We start from the raw sequence: 22132 nt of genomic DNA, 5'->3' as shown, positions 1-22132 counted from the left end.
ATTGGGGGGGTGGGAGTGGGGGGGGGGGGAATAGAGTCCGTGAATGTATTCCAAGTGTGGAAATTCTGAGCCCGATGGCGACTCGGTGGCAATAACGGTAGTGGCTCTTGATCTTTGTTTGTGAACTTGCCCACAAATCAGAATAAATAATGCTTAAAGGGGAGAAAGGGGGGGGGGGGGGGTGGAAACAGAAGTGTGTGATATAATTTATGTGCATTTAACAAAAGGGTAGTGAAAATGAAAGTGAGCCTTTGCTTGCTCATTTACATTCATGTGTTTTAAAAACCAACAATGAACAAAGGTTTTTAAACGAAAACAAAGCAGTAGTTAAACTAAATTAGCATTATTTGGCTTCCAGAAGTCACGCAAAGAATAACACCAGCTGTTGGCGTAACATAGTCAGCATCATTGTTAGTACCTCCCTTGTGTTACTCCAAGGGGTCACACATTGTTTTGTACCCTTCTTGTTGTTAAACATATACTTCTAATATCACCCTTTTCTCATCTAGTGTAAAATAATGTAGTTTCTCATTTGTGGTGAGGTGGTAGTGGATTAAACCACTTATTCTGCTTTTTATAACCAGGCTCTTGTATTATATGAACCTTGTGAAAGACTTCAATCCATCTGTGCTCTGCTGATTCCTCATTCTGCTGGAATAAAAGCAATAATATACTTTTTTATTTTATTTTTTTTAAAGAGGCATTTGGGTGTTATAAAAATCTAATGATATATTTTGTATTGAACTGCAAGGAAATACTTCCTTTGGATAGATGTGTGTGTATTACAAAACAACAACAAAAAAAACACATTCTGCCCAATGCTTAGCCTCATAGCTGTTTAAAGGGCCTGAGGGAAGGGTACTGCTTTGCAAGACAGTGTATGAAGCAACTGAACTGATAAACAGTGCAAATGTCCACGGTGCAGCAATAAAGTTGAATGCAAGAAAACACAACTTGCATTGGTATCCTGTATTTCAAATAGCTGGATTTGAGGAGATTGTAGCCGTTGTCAGAAAATCTTTCAAAATAGAAAGTACTTTTCTACTATACGAAGTTAATTTCTCCATGGTACTGTAAGTCAGCGTTTTGTGTGTACAGTTTTCTTTATAATGCCATTCTCTATAAGGCACTTGAGCAAAACCATTCTCCTTGCAAGGTTACACTGGAGAAAACAGAGCATGCAGCTTTAAAACAAACAAGTTTTATTTTTAATGGTTAATTAAAAAAAAAAAAAATGCATGTGCAATATTAGATACCCTGATTTAGCTAGCAATCTGTTCATTACTTAGATGGTGATTTTAATGTGTGCCTGTATAATTTTAAAAAGAAAGTTGGTTTGCTTCTGCCTTGATACCAGAATCTTGTACTTTGTTGAGCAAATAAATATAACAAATATCTTCAAGGTACCTATTTACTTTGAAAGCCTGGGTTGGGGTACAGCAAACTAATAGCCATGCACTGTGGTGGAAACAGTAATATAAACAAAAATGGTTTATCTTTCTATGATGAACTGTATGAAGAGAATGCATAGCAGACTTTATCTCTTTCTGTGATCTGTACACAATTGTTTTGTTTATACCAAGTACAGAATAATGTAAGATTTATTATTTAATCTCAGTGTTAATACAGCTGCATCCCTGCTTTTCACAGAGTTCCCAGTCACATCAACTCACAATATCTGCAGTGTTGCCTGTCACTTCTCTGCCAGTCTTAGTCAGCTATTCGCTTTGATCAAGCAGCCCATATCTAACCAAACTGCGGCCAGTTTCTATTGCTGAAATAACTGTACATGTGCACAGCATTATCCTGTGTAAATGTAACTGCTGACCAGGTTGTCTAACTCACATGGATGAATCTCTTAACAGCTTACTGCCACTTGCCTGTTGATGAGCTTTAAAAATATGTATGACTTTCTTCACTCCTTCAATAATCAGGACCTGCCTTTTACAACACCGCCTTTCCTTGAAGACATTATCCTTTGTTTAACAATGCATTGTCATTTTCCCTGTCCGCCAATATTTGTGTAATTCTGTGGGATTTGTTTGCCCTTAACAAAGGGACTGTTAACAAGAGGTTGATGTTCAATCAAAGGTGTGAATTAAATAACTCAGGAGTTAAAGCTTTGTGAGGAGGGATGATGAGCGCACTGCTTAAATCTAGGTGTACTTGCAGGATAACAAGCTTTTACTTTTTTATTGTCTATGGTACAGGTGTTATGAATACATTAATATGAACAAACAAGCACTGCTCACCCATTTGTATTTTGTTAGAGTATACTGTACAGCAGTGTTGGCATGATGGTCTGTTCTGAGTGATAGCGTGCCAGTGTGTATCATTGTAATAGCAATGCACGCTTTATGTAATTCTTTTCTGTTCTGTGATTGACCCTGTTGCAACAATCCAGAAGCCTTTGCAATAAAAAAAATACATTTGCATAGTACAAAATTACATAACAGTGCTCCCCTTTGACATCGGAGTTGAATGGGGCACCCTGGGACTGTCACTTGTATGGTTGTTATGACTGAGGCCTCTGAATGGTTTTCATAAGAGAAAGGGAGGAGTTTGGGACTTAAACAGTGTGCTCTCAAAACTACTGCACAGCTTGAGTTTTATTTTTTTAAATAAGTAGTGTAAAGTATGTCATTGGTAAAAATATATATATATATATATATATATATATATATTCTAGTTAAGGTTTGTAACCATGTTCCATGTCAAAAAAAACAAACTGTCTAAAGAATCTTGAAGATCAAGAAGTCATTTATAACCACATATGCTGCAAGTAGGCCAGGGACTTGACTGGTAACGCTGTGGTGTTGATATGCGCAATAGGGAAAGTTACTGCAAATTTTGTTTTGATTTATAGAAAATAAAATGGCGTAGATAGACACCAAGCAGTTAAAGTTCAGGGACATTTTATGTTCTGACAGTTAATGAAAAAGAAAAAAGTTAAGGCTAAATAAAAATAACAGGTCAATAGTGTATTGCCAATGACCATCACTAAAGCTTGTTATGTTCATGCTTCCGTTGTCTGTCTGGAAAACAAGATTGTTTAGATAGCAGTTATCAGGAGGATGTTTATTGCGCTATACGCTTGAGAAAGAACTTGAACTTAAACTCTATCCGTTTTCCTGTTGAACTGCAGACAAATCAAGCAATGGAACAAATTGTCAGGCAACAGATTGGTCTGACTTGGAATAGCAGGCAGCTATAAACATGTGTGATTGGCAAAAAATATATATTGAGGGACATAATTACAAAACTTTCATGTGCTCTCTTTTAAAACCATTTTCACCAATTCATAAAATAGCCATCTACAAAATGCAAAAATAATGGGAGTTATGAGGTTACCAGTTAAGAGTTTTGAAATCTGTTCTGTTTCTGCCAGTTGACCTTCCGTATGATTACCCACTGAAGGTCAGTTTGGTGAAACATTGGCATACAAAAATGCTTGATCGCCTCTCTTTTTCTTGAGCAAAATCTCAGTTTTGTCTAACAATTTAAACAGTGTCTGCCAAACAGATTTGTGCGATTTTTCCAAAAAAATAAATAAATAAAAAAAAGCTTTTTTGTAGCTGTTATTGCATATTGTAAATTGCTTACAAGAGTGATTAGATCCAGTGGATGAATGCATTTAATTGCTAAGATAGGTGATTGGTCAGCTACTGCTTGTTGTGACCTTCATGCCACACTTACATAGAAGATACTGCAGGTTGTTTTTGTTTTGTTTTGTTTTTTTCCAAGGGGATTGTAAGTGGATCAATGTGTACAAATCCCTGATCCTACCCTGGCACACACATGCCCTTTGTGCTTATTTGACAAAAACTAAAAAGTCCTCTGCAGTTTGTTTTAAATTACACATCTTGTCAAAAATGGCTGTAACCAAGTCTGGCTTCTTAGGACATTCAAATCATACCATCTTAAGTGGACCAAATTCTGTGGAGGTGTTGTCTCCATTTGTGGTTAATGATAACTCGCACCTGATGCAGACAAGGATTCCAGGGTAGGTGCATTCAAAAGAATAGGCATGTGACTCATGTCTGACATGGTGGGAACGGCTGAAGGTGGTAAATGTGCCTATTTTAATTGCAGATAACCTAGATGAATAAAGGATGACTAAAAGTTTTCAAGGGCGTTCCAACAAAGAATAATGAATTGCTGTAGCGATCCCATCTACGCCCCTTGGTCCACGTGAGCTGGAATGACTTGTATGTAATAAATAGGGCAAGCTTGGAAGAACAAAGAAACATTCAAAATAAATATTGTAGACAACAGTATTGAAACTAGCATGCAGAAGATACTGTAGTGGTTCTCCAGTTGTCTCATGAATGCCTTTGTTGATCAATTGTGTTGAAATGGACCCATTCTTTCTTTTCTGCATATATATATATATATATATATATATATATATATATATATATATATATATATATATATATATATATAATATATATATATATACACATTTTCAGTCTACTTAATAGCAATATTCTGTTTTAAATAATAATAATAATAATAATAATTGTTAATATGCATATTGATGCACCCATAAAGCTGTGTGGGCTGCTGCTATTTCTGTGTTTTGACAGCAGACTGGCAAACAATGTACACAACTGCTGAGCAGTACGGTGTGACCCCACCCCTGGTGGGGAGTATACAAGTTAAACCATAGTAGGCCTACATTTCCTTCTCATTTCTTTGATATAAATTAGGAGTCAGTACTCTTAAGTAAGTTTACCATCACCTTGCTCCAAGCCACGGACATAGTTCATACTACACAATGTGTCTCACATGACACAGTTCCAGACTGTTATGAAAATTCAAGTTTAATGTTGTTTTGTAATGGGTGAATGATGAAGTCTGAGATGTTTCTTCATTAGGAAAACAAAAAAACATGCAATTTTAAAGATCTTACTTTTTGTAAGACCAAAAATGTAATCACAGATTATATATATATATATATATATATATATATATATATATATATATATATATATATATATATAATGTGTAAAATGTTTCCATTACAGGAAGACAATTGTATCGTCTCATTTTTTTCCATTTGTTTTTGGAATTTGAATTTCTATACACAGCCAGGCTGTGTCAGTTCCACAGTTGATTTGTGTATTAAGATCTGTAAGTCTGTATCAAATCACATCTCATGAGTTTTCTTTTTAAGGATAGGCATAATGAACACTCAAAGTTTATAGAAAGATGTTTTGGTCTTCAGTGGGGTAAACAACTAATTTAAGTTTGTGCTCTATATCATTTCTTCTGAAAAAGGCTTATCAACTTGCTTGTGTATGCTTATTGCAAACTAACAGTTAAAGATGTATGGAAGCCTGTGTTACAGTGGCCATTTGGCCTTTTGTTTCCAGTGTTTAACATTAACACTTTAACATAGTGTTGCACCTTGTTTTTTGTACCTGTTGTACTGTTTTAAAACAAGTTACTTGATGTTCTCTATAGCCAGATGAGATGTAACAGGTGTCTGTTATTTTACTCTGTGTACTCACATTAATGTATTTTTTATAACTCTTCGTGGGTGTATTTTTCAAATATATATTTTACAACTACCATATCCTCAATTCCATGCTGTCTGGTTTTCATCTTACTTGTCAAGTTTTGCCATTCTTCTTAAATATGTTTTAAAGATCCAGGCATTAGAGACAACTCACTTTCATAATTTCACCATTACAGTAATAGGATTGTAACTGCTTAATTGCAATTGGCAGTGAATGTTGCTCATGAACAACCTGTGAATTTGTGTGAAAATAAATGTTATAAGTGCTAAACAGACTTCATTTTAATAAAATAATGCAAATCAAAGCACAGAAGATTTGTTTTCTGTTAAAAATGAACTGACTGTTATGCTTTTGTTGGGTCTCTGTTCGTTTTTAGATTCTAAATCAAAAAAACTTACCTGAAGTTCAACCTAGACTGATCCTTGGACAGAATCATCGGCTACAGCGGCTTGCATTATCATTTGCATTAAAAGCCAATGTTGGTAAATGAATAAAAACAAGACAGAAAACGATGTTTCAACAACCTCTAAAAACAAGTATTATTATTATTTATTTAGTAGACGCCTTTGTCCAAGGCGACTTACAGAGACTAGGGTGTGTGGACTATGCATCAGCTGCCGAGTCACTTACAATTACGTCTCACCCGATAGATGGAGCACTAGGAGGTACAAAAGTACAAAAAAGTGTTTTGTTTTAAGTACAAAACACTGCATCTGATATAAACCTCACGGAGGGCCAATCACGTTCCAAGTAGAGTATAATTTTCCCACAGGTAGATGCCCTCTAAAATTAATCTGAGTTTAGAATCTAGAATCACGTTTTAAATGGATAAATACATTTCAATTAACCAGTGTTTTATTATTTTTTTTTTAAGCATTTCACAGTGGTAGGGAATCTAGACGGTACGTTTGTAAAACTGAGTGCAGGTATAAATTCAAATCGGAAAAGGAATATGGAACTACCTGTAAATAATTGGAAATCTATACTTTTCTATGCAATTTAAAGTGGTTTTGTGGTGCAACACATTACAAAATTCAGTACTGGATTAAGATGCACTGATGTTTTTTTATATTAAAAGTAAACATCTTTAACAGTCATTTATTTTAAAATGCGTAAATAACACGGTTAAAGAACTTGCTAAAATAGAGTGCGTTAACTAAATAAAATAAAATGCGACAATGCCAGTGCTGGAGGTTGCTCAAAACATTACATTCATGCTCGTAAGCCACCTGTCAATGTCACAGCACAGACACATCACATCAAGGAACACCACAAAAGGTCCAGCTTAGCCAGGGACTCCCCAATACAGACCCGGGGGGCCTGCTCTGAATGGGATGAAAGCTGAGGGAGAGAAATGCTGCCCTTTGCTGTCCAAAAACTGCTTTCAAGAGAGACATAGGTGCAAAATCAATCTGCTTCATCCACAAAATTAGAATTTGGAGTTTCCTAGCACGTTACTGTCATTAATTAAATCACCCAATAGTAGGGAGGAGGGGGGAGGGGGGGCTTGCATGTACCTTTGGATCTCCAAATGACAGTTATTTATATAGACCTTAATTATTTAAATGATGTCTTTTATGATACTGAAATATCATGAAAACCTTTGTTCATTTTTTTTGTTTAAATCCATCAGTTTTCTGTCCAAAGAGTGTAAATAAAAACTGTTTTACAGATTTACCACTCCCCCTTGAGTGAATAGAAATCTAAAAATACAATCTCTATCTCTATATACAATCTCTATATACAATAACTGCAGACTCTGTGGCTCCCAGTTTGAGAACACCTGCTCCACAGTGGTTAGAGCTTGGATTGGTAGCTTAGAGATGCTGTATTTGGTATGGTTTCATTAATGTTGCATGTCTACACTGTGATGTGATAAACCTCTGATACAGAATAGGGATCTCCGAGCTGCACACAGAGCATCTTCTGATATTCACCTGGATTAAACCCGTCGGGATCTTCCCACTCTTGGGGGTCATGGTGATTGGACCTCATGTTCACAACCATACCTTACGAATGTTCTCTGATACTGAGGAAATAGAGGAAAACAAAACAATAGCCTTTCTGCTCATAGTAAATTGCACAAGGCCTTTCTTTCAATACTACCTGGAGTTATAAAGTGCATTTCGTGTCAAAGTCCTCTTCAGAAGCTAAAAAGTGGTTTCCACTGCAGCACCGAAGGTGTCGGCTGCGGTCATCAGAATGTGATCATCACTGAAACCAGCCTCCTCCAGGCATCGGCTCTCCATGGGGCTGCACTGGACTCTGAGCAGGACGTCCATCAGGTCCCATATCTCAGACATACAGTAAGTAGCCTGCGGGCAATTGATCAATCACATCCAAAACACCCCCATCATCCACCACCCATGTCATCCACCCCTCCCCCCTCATCCACCACCCACATCATCCACCCCCCTCATCCACCACCCACGTTCACCACCTCTTCCCCCCTCATCCACCACCCAAGTCATACGCCGCCCCTCATCCACCACCCACGTCATCCACCCCCCCTCATCCACCACCCACGTCATCTACCCCTCCCCCCTCATCCACCACCCACGTCATCCACCCCCCTCATCCACTACCCCCTCATCCACCACCCACATCAACACCCCTCCTCATCCACCACCCACGTCATCCACCCCCCTCATCCACCACCCACGTCATCCATCACCCACGTCATCCACCCCCCCTCATCCACCACCCACGTCATGTACCCCTCCCCTCTCATCCACCACCCACGTCATCCACCCCCCCTCATCCACCACCCACGTCATCTACCCCTCCCCCCTCATCCAGCACCCACGTCATCCACCCCCCCATCCACTACCCACGTCATCTACCTCTCCACCCTTATCCATCACCCACATCAACACCCCTCCTCATCCACCACCCACGTCATCCACCTCCCCATCCACTACCCACGTCATCTACCCCTCCACCCTTATCCACCACCCACATCAACACCCCTCCTCATCCACCCCCCTCATCCACTACCCACGTCATCTACCCCTCCCCCCTCATCCACCACCCACGTCATGAACCCCCCTCATCCACCACCCACGTCATCTACCCCTCCCCCCTCATCCACCACCCACGTCATCCACCCCCCCATCCACTACCCACGTCATCTACCCCTCCACCCTTATCCACCACCCACATCAACACCCCTCCTCATCCACCCCCCCTCATCCACTACCCACGTCATCTACCCCTCCCCCCTCATCCACCACCCACGTCATGAACCCCCCCTCATCCACCACCCACGTCATCTACCCCTCCCCCCTCATCCACCACCCACATCAACACCCCTCCTCATCCACCACCCACGTCATCCACCCCCCCTCATCCACTACCCATGTCATCTACCCCTCCACCCTTATCCACCACCCCATCATCCAGCCCTCCATCCACCACCCACGTCATCCACCCCCTCCCCCTCATCCACCACCCACGTCATGAACCCCCCCTCATCCACCACCCACGTCATGTACCCCTCCCCCCTTATCCACCACCCACATCAACACCCCTCCTCATCCACCACCCCAGTCATCCACCCCCCCTCATCCACCACCCATGTCATGTACCCCTCCCCCTCATCCACCACCCACATCAACACCCCTCCTCATCCACCACCCACGTCATCCACCCCCCCTCATCCACCACCCACGTCATCCACCCCCCCTCATCCACTACCCACGTCATCTACCCCTCCCCCCTCATCCACCACCCACGTCATCCACCCCCCCATCCACTACCCACGTCATCTACCCCTCCACCCTTATCCACCACCCACATCAACACCCCTCCTCATCCACCCCCCCTCATCCACTACCCACGTCATCTACCCCTCCCCCCTCATCCACCACCCACATCAACACCCCTCCTCATCCACCACCCACGTCATCCACCCCCCCTCATCCACTACCCATGTCATCTACCCCTCCACCCTTATCCACCACCCCATCATCCAGCCCTCCATCCACCACCCACGTCATCCACCCCCTCCCCCTCATCCACCACCCACGTCATGAACCCCCCCTCATCCACCACCCACGTCATGTACCCCTCCCCCCTTATCCACCACCCACATCAACACCCCTCCTCATCCACCACCCCAGTCATCCACCCCCCCTCATCCACCACCCATGTCATGTACCCCTCCCCCCTCATCCACCACCCACATCAACACCCCTCCTCATCCACCACCCACGTCATCCACCCCCCTCATCCACCACCCACGTCATCCATCACCCACGTCATCCACCCCCCCTCATCCACCACCCACGTCATGTACCCCTCCCCCCTCATCCACCACCCACGTCATCCACCCCCCCTCATCCACCACCCACGTCATGTACCCCTCCCCCCTCATCCACCACCCACGTCATCCACCCCCCCTCATCCACCACCCACGTCATCCACCCCCCCCTCATCCACTACCCACGTCATCTACCCCTCCCCCCTCATCCACCACCCCAGTCATCCACCCCCCCTCATCCACCACCCATGTCATGTACCCCTCCCCCCTCATCCACCACCCACATCAACACCCCTCCTCATCCATCACCCACGTCATCCACCCCCCCTCATCCACCACCCACGCCATCCACCCCCCCTCATCCACCACCCACGTCATCTACCCCTCCCCCCTCATCCACCACCCACGTCATCCACCCCCCCATCCACTACCCACGTCATCTACCCCTCCACCCTTATCCACCACCCACATCAACACCCCTCCTCATCCACCCCCCCTCATCCACTACCCACGTCATCTACCCCTCCCCCCTCATCCACCACCCACGTCATGAACCCCCCCTCATCCACCACCCACGTCATCTACCCCTCCCCCCTCATCCACCACCCACATCAACACCCCTCCTCATCCACCACCCACGTCATCCACCCCCCCTCATCCACTACCCATGTCATCTACCCCTCCACCCTTATCCACCACCCCATCATCCAGCCCTCCATCCACCACCCACGTCATCCACCCCCTCCCCCTCATCCACCACCCACGTCATGAACCCCCCCTCATCCACCACCCACGTCATGTACCCCTCCCCCCTTATCCACCACCCACATCAACACCCCTCCTCATCCACCACCCCAGTCATCCACCCCCCCTCATCCACCACCCATGTCATGTACCCCTCCCCCTCATCCACCACCCACATCAACACCCCTCCTCATCCATCACCCACGTCATCCACCCCCCCTCATCCACTACCCACGTCATCTACCCCTCCCCCCTCATCCACCACCCACGTCACCCACCCCCCCTCATCCACCACCCACGTCATGTACCCCTCCCCCCTCATCCACCACCCACATCAACACCCCTCCTCATCCATCACCCACGTCATCCACCCCCCCTCATCCACTACCCACATCATCTACCCCTCCCCCCTCATCCACCCCCCCTCATCCACCACCCACGTCATCTACCCCTCCCCCCTCATCCACCACCCACGTCATCCACCCCCCCTCATCCACCACCCACGCCATGTACCCCTCCCCCCTCATCCACCACCCACGTCATCTACCCCTCCCCCCTCATCCACCACCCACGTCACCCACCCCACCTCATCCACCACCCACGTCATGTACCCCTCCCCCCTCATCCACCACCCACATCAACACCCCTCCTCATCCATCACCCACGTCATCCACCCCCCCTCATCCACTACCCACGTCATCTACCCCTCCACCCTTATCCACCACCCCATCATCCAGCCCTCCATCCACCACCCACGTCATCCACCCCCTCCCCCCTCATCCACCACCCACGTCATGAACCCCCCCTCATCCACCACCCACGTCATGTACCCCTCCCCCCTTATCCACCACCCATGTCATCCACCCCCCCGCATCCACCACCTACTTAATCCACCCCCACTCATCCACCACCCACGTCATCCACCCCCTCCCCCCTCATCCACCTCCCCTGATCAAGAAGCAATAGATACCTTGTGTTCCTCCAGTTTCCTTGTTAACAACTCATCTCACGCTTGAATGCATTGGTTCAGTTTCTTTAAGTCTTTATTAGGAAACACCTGCACATAAAAGAAGAGCCCATTGATTAAAGCTTCATGTCGCTCATCCATTCAGTGACCTAGTGCACCCATAATATTTCAGCAATCCCTCCATTCCTTTGAATATTGCTTTATTCAATTTAGAGATTTTTTTGAAAGTGTCACCCTATCCCTCAACTGTTTAGATTTTATTTATCTTTATTATTATTTAGGTATAAAATGTCCGAAAATGTTGGGCTCATCGGTTCCTTCTCTCGAGAAATATTTTAATACACAACTGGGGGTTTCAAGATTTTGGGAGAGATAAACCTTGGTTCTATTTGAACAAAACCCAGTGGTGCCTCTACTGAAACAAAGTAAGTCAGAAATCTGAACGTTGACATCCCTCGTATTAAGATGCCTAGCTTTTTAAAAGAATGCAGTGAGATGTAAGAACACAGAACACCTATCTATCTGTCTATCTCTGTGTCTGCAGCTTCTTTTTTTCCAATACTTTATTTCAAAATGAATGCCGTACATTTTTGCGAAAGGGAATAACAGTAACACTGTTGTATTTACATTGCCCTATTAAGTCATTAAGGTTTGAGAAATCTACAGAGTTTACAGTATTCTGTGATGCGGTACCACATTATACATTTAGTGCCTTCACTTTGTAATATGACCATATCCAATATATTCTTTGGGAACTCCACAATAGAGGGAATGTATAGCTTCTCCTATTGGAAATGATTGGACTATATAGTGAATTCACCGAATTCCTGTATGCAATTAAGAATCATTGTTAGCTCAAAAGTAATTAAAAACACTTCAAAGGGAAGAAGAAAACCATACGTTTTTGCTTGTCCCCAGCTCAATACAGGATACCTTAAGCCACAGGAAAATGTCCACCAGGCTTACTCTGGCGCTGGCTTCCACAATGCCGTTGTTGGAGCTCTGGAGCTCACTGTCCCCCGGCTGGCATTTGGGCTTGGGACAGGTCGTCAAGATTATCCATCAAAAAGGAGCACAGGCTGGAGACTTCCTGACAAACTAGGAAACGCAGCAACATGTGCCATTCCTGTAGCGCCCCATTCCTCATGTCAGCAGGCATGTCAGTAACATACACCCCTGTTCTGCCACGCCTTTAAACACAACACTATGGCTATCAGTATGGCGAGAAAACTTTACGACCATCACGCAATATCAACAGGCTATAATAAGGAATTGTAATGAAGAGCTTAATGAAAATGGGATAAATGGTGTTTACTGTAGGCAGTGGTACTCAACTCTGGCCCTCGAGATTCATTACAGTCCTGGTCTTTAATCCAAGCAGGTCCTAAATTAGTTAATTGCCTCTTAACAGCTTCAATTAACTACATTAGAAGATGCTTAGTATCATGATAAGGTATATTAAAATAAGTGATATACAGTGCCTTAAAACTTTAAATAAACACCCCAGCGTTTATTTACAATATTTGCTAGTAGCCCCGGAGACTATTTGAGACTCTGCATTTATTATGTAAGATCACTAACATCTGCAAATACGTCAGATGCAATCATGAAAAAACTGCCTGCACACAACCTTATAGAAACGACATAAGTAAATTACAACATTCCAGCAACGACATGAAAGGCTGTGTCAGTGGGTAATAACAGTTTGTATTGTAGTAATAATAAAAACAGCCCTTGCAGGACAATAAAGAAACAAACATGGTTTTAAAATTAATAAAAGCAATAAGTATCATGCTTTATTAACACATATTATATTTATTGTTCACCCTAATAACATGTACATTGGTAAGCATGGACAATCGATGAAAAATTAACCAGCAGCGAATCTACATTGCAAAACAACCGCATGAAATACTGTTTATACGAAAAATAAGTTCATACTGTTGGCCCACAACACACTCAAAAATGCTTCAAACTGTTTAAAGATTAACAATAAAATCAATACAAGTACCAGTTTTAACACAAAATCAAAGCAAAAGTGACCAATTTTGTTTTTATAACGTGTACATTGATAAATAAGAATGCTGGAAAAGGAGCAAAATACGAATATTCATTGCAAGACTCAAATGCACTAAATACTGTTAATACAAAAACAACATAAATAAAAACACGTACAAATACACTAAAAGGCAACCTTGTTAATATCAGAAAACAAAATTGTATTTTACTTACTTTCAGCACGCTCAAAAAAGCTTCACAACTGGTTTTAAAATGAATAATGTCATGTTTTTAAAATAAATTAAATTCAGTTTTCTTATCATTCATCCTGAGCCTCTGGTTTCTTCATCGCTGTTGAAAAACACATTGGTAAGCTCGCTGTACAGCCGTGTGTCTGTATTGACTTGAACATTCAGTATGACACACATTATATTATTATTCATAACCTGGCGTTAAAAAGAGACCCGGCGTCTATTTACCATATTTCCCAGCAGCCCCGGTGCTTATTCGAGACCCGGCGAGTATTAGAGATCGGCGATTATTTGAAGTTTTATGGTATGCAGAATAACTTCTAGTGTTCTCGAGATATGTGACACACAGGGATGGAAATACAGACAGAGAAGCACCACTGTATATACCACTATAGCATCATATATACCCAATCTGATACGTTATAATTTTCCCTTAGTTTTTCAGCCTTCTAAATGGTCATGCATGTTATTATCTAATTGTAATACTATCTGGACCCCTTGGTGAAAGCCAAAAAACATTACTGTGATTTAGGATGTTATATAATCACATATAGGAACAGTTGAGCATTCAGTTCAATTTATTCATTTTATGATCACTGTGGAGTTTTGTGCATTGGCTCTATGCAGACTAAATGCATTATTTAACCCTAATACATATCGCTGTACCTATCTTTGAGTATTTTAATTGACAGATCTGACAGATTATATAGGAGGCTGTGTGGTCCAGTGGTTAAAGAAACGGGCTTATAACCAGAAGATCCCCGGTTCAAATCCCACCTCAACCACTGACTCATTGTGTGACCCTGAGCAAGTCACTTAACCTTCTTGTGCTCCGTCTTTTGGGTGAGATGTAATTTTAAGTGACTCTGCAGCTGATGCATAGTTCACACACCCTAGTCTCTGTAAGTTGACTTGGATAAAGGCATCTGCTAAATAAACAAATAATAATAATGAGGTTATATGTAATAAGTTTATCTGGGAATGAGAAAATTAGAAATTTCACTTATATTAGTAGGCTGTTTAATTTGACTAACTTGTGTGGCAAGCATTAAGAAACACAGGGCTAGATTCTCAAAGCATTTTACTCCAAATCGTAATAGCACATCTTTTTCTGGAAGGAAACAAAAAAACACTGGTTAATAAAAAAGAAGACTAAACAAGACCCTTAATTAAACATTTGAGTTATTTATGTCTGGTTTGGTAACTATGGTTGAGTTGCATTTTTCTTGCAGTCTGAAGTAAAGAGCTCAGAGAATCTGTCCCATATTGCTACTCACTGCAGTCAATACATCAATCAAAACCTTTATTAATCCAGATGAGTCAATTGAGAACAAATTCAAGAGGCTCGCAGCACCACAAGAGGCTCATACCAGTAGTACTGAAGAAACACCAATGAAGTAACAGCAAGAAAAGAGCTCACCATATGGGGTCTCCCAGTCAAGATCTTACCTTTGCGCAGCAGGATCTCCTTGGTGTGTTTGAAACTGTTGATCACTGCAGTGTAGTGGGGCCCTAAGTACAGACCAAAGAGGTCCCCATACTTGTGCCACAGCCTAGTGAAGAGGAGATGGGGAGGAGTGGTGCCTCCCAGGCTGCCCATGATCTTACTGGGGCTCTTACAGGTATCGTTGCTGGCTGGTCACTGGGTTGTTGACAGCATGTTCACCAGCATGGTCACACAAAGCAACACGCCGGAAACATAAGTCTCCCTCTTGTTGCCTTCAACAAAAGTTGCTTGTGTGAACAGGCTTCAAAATCCCAGACAAGGTTTACAGCATTAGATTAATTTAGGGGAGTAGACAACAAACTGTTGTTTTTAGAACTTTACTGTGAAGGAATTACCAGCTCCTCAGCCATCACTAAGTTTACTGAACCAGCATGACCATTCAGCCCATCTAGCTGACTGATGTCAAAACTTTGTCTCTGTGTGAAATGTCTCCTTCCATCTGTTCTAAGTCTCCACTTAATTTCCAGCGGTGTCCTCTGGTCCCGGTTGCTGTACTGCGCTTAAAGTATTGGTTTGGGTTACTTATGTCAGCTCCTTTTAAGATTGTCGGATCCTAATTCTTCGTTGTCACTTCTAGATTTCATAGCTCATTCCTTTAAGCCCCGGGATTAGTCTGGTTGCTCTCTGTTAGACCCACTCCAGGACCATAATGTCCCTTTGGTAGTGTGGTGACCAGAATTGACACAGTACCCCTGGGTGGTCTCACCAGTGCATTAAACAACCTCATTGTAAACTCCTTGGATTTGTACTCTACACTTAGGGCAGCAGTGTGGAGTAGTGGTTAGGGCTCTGGACTCTTAACCAAAAGGTCATGGGTTCAATTCCAGATGGGGACACTGCTGCTGTACCCTTAAGCAAAGTACTTTACCTAGATTGCTCCAGTAAAAACCCAACTGTATAAATGGGTAATTGTATGTAAAAAATAATGTCATCTCTTGTAACAATTGTAAGTCGCCCTGGATAAGGGCGTCTGCTAAGAAATAAATAATAATATACCCAGCATTTTGTTTGGCTTTTTGATCGCTGCCCCGCACTGTCTGGATGATGATAGTGATGAATCTATTACAACACCAAGGTCTTTCTCTTGGTCTGCCTGTATAAACAAGGATCCACACAACCTACAGCAGTGCACTGTGTTTTACTCAGACACCAGTTTGGTATAAGTGCCAAATGGCTTAGCTATTGATGTGTTAGCACTTATTTTGTAAATCGAATCCTTGTTTTGGGGACCATCCAAACACTTCTCATCACTGCAAAAGCAAAAATGCCAGCTTTATCTCCTTCTTAAATCAATCTGATGAAGTGAAAAGGCAAAGGACATTTTTCAGAAAATTGTAATGATTTAAAATAGCATTGAACACTGCTCGTTGTAATATAATACAGGGTTGTATTACTTAAAATAAAACGTTTATTTATTCTGAAAGGCCCAAAAGATACTTCAAAGTGTTGATTACCATTCAGCAAAGAGGCTTAAAAATAAAACTTTGATAGTGGTAAATGTATGCAGGAGTTTAGTTTCAGAAGCTGCCTGATAATACAGCAGTACTGCCTGCATGGTGAATTGGGCACTCTTTTAAAGAAACCAATTTGGTTATTTTCTGTTTTACTTTAAACTTGTTATTCTGTTCATACAACTAAATGTAAATGTATAATTGCAATTGTGCTTCCGATGGCTACATTCTGATGAGGCAGCACAATATATTCCTCAGAAATGCATACTTTTTAGCTGCTTTTCCAGCTGTTGACACTCATGTGTTTAAACCTCGGAGGCTCTGATAAAGCGCCATGATACAAGGCCTTCAGAGCCAGGTCACATATTCACAGCTTCACTATTGAGTTAATATTTATATGGCTCAAATTCTTCAAATTATTATTTATAGGTAAGGTGACCAGATTTGTATGTCCTTAAACTGGGACAGTATGAACATTTTCACTTTGGCAATGCTTCATTCAGAGTGGAATCTTTTACTTTCAAAAACTTTTATTTTGAATAAATGATCTTTTTGTCTTTGTAATTACATTTCTACACAACAAGTATAGTTATTACATTACACAGTAGCAATTCAATAATATCAAATTCCGAGAATCTATTTTATTGCTGATTACTGCTGCAAATCTAGTCCCTTTTCTGCCTAAGAAACTGCATCTTCTCTCTTTGATTTCCACTTTCCATCTCACTCTATCTCTATGCTATCCTCCAGTGTCCAATCTGCAAACCAGGCCCTTCCTGTATGAAAACAGTACACATCTCAATATTTCTATTTATTAAATGGTTACTTCATTAATCTATTTTTTTTTTCAAAATATTTAATTTCTTACAATTTAATATGACATGGTATTTGTTCTGTATATATATATTCTATTGAAGTTTCTGCTTGGATCATTAGTGCCGTGATTAATAGATACTAGGATTTTTTTTCAGCCACTTTCTACTATTAACCTATTACCATTAAAGGTGATTAAATGTATTCAATCTTTTGACTGTGTGCAGTAAATGAAGCTCACTAATCAGCTTGTCTGAGCTTTGTTTAGAAGCTGCCCTGATTGCAGAAACAGGAATTTCCTTCTGAAGCAGTTATTAAGTCTGGTAAATAGTAATCCACGTAGGCAAACCCTTTAAGTTTCTCTGATTAGTTGTATTTCCAACCCCCCCACCCCCCCTTTAACATACTGTAAGCTGATGGGCATCACTTGGAAAGGAACCTGTAAAAACTTGTTAATTGCATGACGAGATGTCCTGCCTATTTTATTATTATTATTATTATTTATTTCTTAGTAGACGCCCTTATCCAGGGCGACTTACAATCGCTTATTCCATTTTACAGTACCAATCAATGATCATGAGAAAGCATCTTCTTTCAATCTAAATTAGATAACTACACATTTTATGAAGGCTAATTTATTTGCTGATCTTGGGTGAAGTTTATTTTTTTGAGTCCAGAATAGGCTGAGACATGGATCAATGTGTAATAAGATTAAATCGTATTACTTTTCAGGTCAAATGAAACGTTGTCACTTCTTTACTTACGAAATGAATACTATTTAATCTTCCTTAGTATAAGCATACGCATTAGCCTATGTAAAATGTGCTCTCATTATCACTGATTGGTACTGAAAAACTACATAGACAAGGCAGGAAATGTCATCAGACAATTAACACGTTTCTAATACGTTCCTGTCTGTTTTAAGTGATACCCGTTGGCTTAAAACATGTTAAAAAGAAAATCTGGAAATAAAACTATTTGGAGAATCTTAAAGGGATCGACCCCACCTCCAGCCCCCAGTAATTCAAGCCCTGACTCATTTGCCTCTTTTGCTGAAGGAAAAACATTTGTTTTTATCAATGTGTTGTTTTTCTTCTACTAAACTAATAGGTGTGATAAATTAAGTAACTTATATAGCTATCACACGTATGCAACAGATAACATTAATCTTAAATATGAGTACTCCATTGTCTATTTTTATCTTAAACTTTACAGGATAAAATACTTCTATAATACATTTAACACATAAATAAAACTAAAGGGTCACCAAACTAAAGAGAGATATATCCTGCCTCTAAGGCAGTTTATTTAGATATTTTTTAAAGAAGGTCAAATGAAACCGAGGATGTGATTCTTTTTTTTTGTAATTATTTTAAACTATTTTTTTTTATCATATACAGCACTCAACTATCAATGTAAATATTATTTTAAAGAAATTAAATTGGCACCAGGAGACCTGAAACTATTGCATTTCATTATTGCTAAAAACAACATAAAATATGTACTTAAGAAATAAGTAAAGAAATAATTTTATAAGTTTTTGAAATATTTTTACAATATTTCACAAATGTGAAAAAAAACAGTTAATAAATTATTTTGTATTATTCACTAACATAGAGGGTACCTGTGGTGAACTGAAAGTCGATATAGATTATTTCAACAGAAAATATGTTTTCAAATACTTTTGTCATATTTTACAGCCGTTTACTCGTTTTTCTTTCAGTTTTGAAATACAGATTAATATTTGCACAATGCAGATATGCAGCTGTGAAAACTCAGCAACTTACAATGATAAACAGGCTGTGATCATAGGTCTCTTCCCCCCAGTACAGAACACTTACTGTAACAAAACAAGTAATGTCAATTAAATTACAATCGCGAAATTCCAAACTACACTATTAAAAACATAAAACAGTATAGCTAATAATTAATGACTGTGCTGATTCAAGTTTAAATCCACAAATTATTATTATTATTATTATTATTATTATTATTATTATTATTATTATTATTATTACTAGCGTCCCACACTCAAAGTACTTTACTTTTATGCTGTAGAAATGTATGTGTATGAAACATTTCAATACAATTAAACAGATTAAATCTATTTACATTTCCAGTCCTGGAGGGTCAAAGCAGGAATGTGGCACAGGAGGCCTGGGATCCTGTAACTCCAGCTGCCCTTCCACTGCTACTCTCCTGGTCTCTCTCTTGCCTCTTCCTCTTCATTTCCTGCCTACCCTCAAACCTCTCCATGCTTCTTCACTGGCGACCGTATGTGTTTAAAGATAGAAGGAACATAGTCAGGGACAGGGGGTCAACAGACTTCTCCCCTGGAAAAGGTAAAGACTGCATTTACAGTCTGTAGATATAACAATTGCAATTAGCTCAGAAATATAACGTTCATGTAGAATTCAGCGTTATTCTGAATAAATGACACACATTTATCATTCTAAAGCTAGTTATGTTTACATCTCTTACAAATTACCCCAAAACAGCAGTGTAGGCAGAGGGGGTTTTCAGGTTATCCACCCTCACCCCACCCCCACCCCCACCCCCCTCCAATAACAGACCCACAAAGTCCTTAGAGAAGTCCCCCTACCACCATGTCTCAATCTAGCAAGCACACTTTATGCTTATTTTTCCCCCTTTTAAGAAAATGTTACTTTAATGTTTCTAATTGAGAAATGAAACATTTTCAATAGTTTGTTTAAAAACAAAACTAATGTAAATTATATACAGTACTGTAGTACTACAGTTAAGGTACATGCATAGAGACTCATGTTTAGTTTTTAAGTAGCCTACAATTACTTGAAGATGAATGCAGTTTTCATTATGCTTTTAAATGTCATAAACTGCTGTTAACGGTGAAATAATATTTTCTGTAAGGAATAAAATCACCAACCTTTAGTGTTGGCCTACAAGTAGGACTATTTCTGATAAAGCGGCTATGCAACAGCATGTTAAGCCCGCCGTTGTTTGAATGCTATAGTTCTGGAATCACTGTATTCCCTTAAATAAAGACATTGCACTGTTTTTGAACTCTCCATGCTGTTGTGGACTCAGTCTTTCAGACTTGTGTTTTTTAAAATGTGTCCGGAGTACTAATACTTACTAGCCTGTAAATGTTAATAATTAAAATTGACTTATTTCCATAAAATGAGTGTCCATATTTTTTTGTTTGTTTGTGTTTTTTTCAATCTTTGTTTTTTTTATTTCATTTAGCTGGTTCTCATCTACTGTTATGTGTCTACTCTTGCTGGTGCAATTATTTTATTTATTTATTTTTTTCAGATGGACTTTCTGTCTTCAAACAGAAAGTTGGTGTTGTGCCAGTTATGTGGAGTTTCATCCCCAAATATAGTAAAGGAAATAGGTGGAATGTCACTCATTTTTGGCTGTGGTTTTGTAACTAATAACAAATAAAATGGCAGTTTGTCATGGAATTTAGAATGCAGTGGTGCGTAGTGATTTATTCAGTGTGAAGCGGCTCATTAGTATGCAAGCCGTGCTATACGCTATATATATGCACGGTCATATGATGCTGTTTAACCAATCAGAGGTTGCTGTTTTTCCAAGCCGTATATTATATATATATATATATATATATATATATATATATATATATATATATATATATATACAGTGCCTTGCAAAAGTATTCAGACCCCTGACCAATTCTCTCATATTACTGAATTACAAATGGTACATTGAAATTTCGTTCTGTTTGATATTTTATTTTAAAACACTGAAACTCAAAATCAATTATTGTAAGGTGACATTGGTTTTATGTTGGGAAATATTTTTAAGAAAAATAAAAAACTGAAATCTCTTGCATGCATAAGTATTCAACCCCTGTGCTGTGGAAGTTCCCAGTTTACACCGATGAAAGAAATTGCCCTAACGAGGACACAATTACCTTACCATTGGCCTCCACCTGTGAACCATTAAAGTTGCTGTCACATTTTCTGGATAAAAACCCCACTGTTGAAGGATCATTGGTCAGGCTGTGAATCTGAAGGAAAATGAAGACCAAAGAGCATTCTACAGAAGTTAGAGATAAAGTAATACAAATGCATAGATTAGGGAAAGGGTACAAAATAATATCCAAGTGTTTGGATATCCCAGTGAGCACAGTTGGATCAATAATCAGGAAGTAGAAGCTTCATCACACCACCCAGGCACTGCCAAGAAAAGGCCGTCCCTCAAAACTCAGCGCTCAAACAAGAAGTGGAGACTTGTGAGAGAAGCCACAGAGAGGCCAACAATCACTTTGAAGGAGTGTGGCAATGTGCCCCGCCCCTGTGTGCATATTATGTGTTGTATGTTGTGTGCGTGTGTTAATGTTGGTGTATAGTCACTGGTACACAGGATATAAACGGGTCTGTGTTTCACGTGTATTTAAAAAGTGTAGATTTGTATTTAGGCACGAGGAGAGCACAAATCACTTCACGTGCTGGTTAAATGTAATATGTGAGCACGGGGTTGCACAGAATTAATTCACGTGCTGGGATTCAAGTGAATAATTAATTAGTAATTGAATCCCAGCACAATAGTATATATAGACGCACATTTCTTGCAGTCGGGGTTGGGTGTTCGGTGAGTGGAGAACGAG

General features: G+C 40.5%; 1 long non-coding RNA gene across 1 annotated transcript; it reads right to left on the bottom strand.

The window, feature by feature from the left end:
* Positions 1 to 6417: 6417 nt before the first annotated feature.
* On the bottom strand, positions 6418 to 13838 carry LOC131739917 (uncharacterized). The gene is made up of 3 exons (XR_009330608.1): positions 13730 to 13838; positions 11501 to 11587; positions 6418 to 7840 (listed from the first exon to the last, which is right to left on the bottom strand). It is a non-coding gene; the product is annotated as an uncharacterized LOC131739917 (long non-coding RNA).
* Between the last annotated feature and the right edge of the window lie 8294 nt (positions 13839 to 22132).

Source organism: Acipenser ruthenus, chromosome 1, assembly GCF_902713425.1.
Source record: "Acipenser ruthenus chromosome 1, fAciRut3.2 maternal haplotype, whole genome shotgun sequence".
Classification (NCBI taxonomy): Eukaryota; Metazoa; Chordata; class Actinopteri; order Acipenseriformes; family Acipenseridae; genus Acipenser; species Acipenser ruthenus.
The sequence above is the reverse complement of the archived record's forward strand: the minus strand, read 5'-3'. Positions and strand labels throughout refer to the sequence as shown.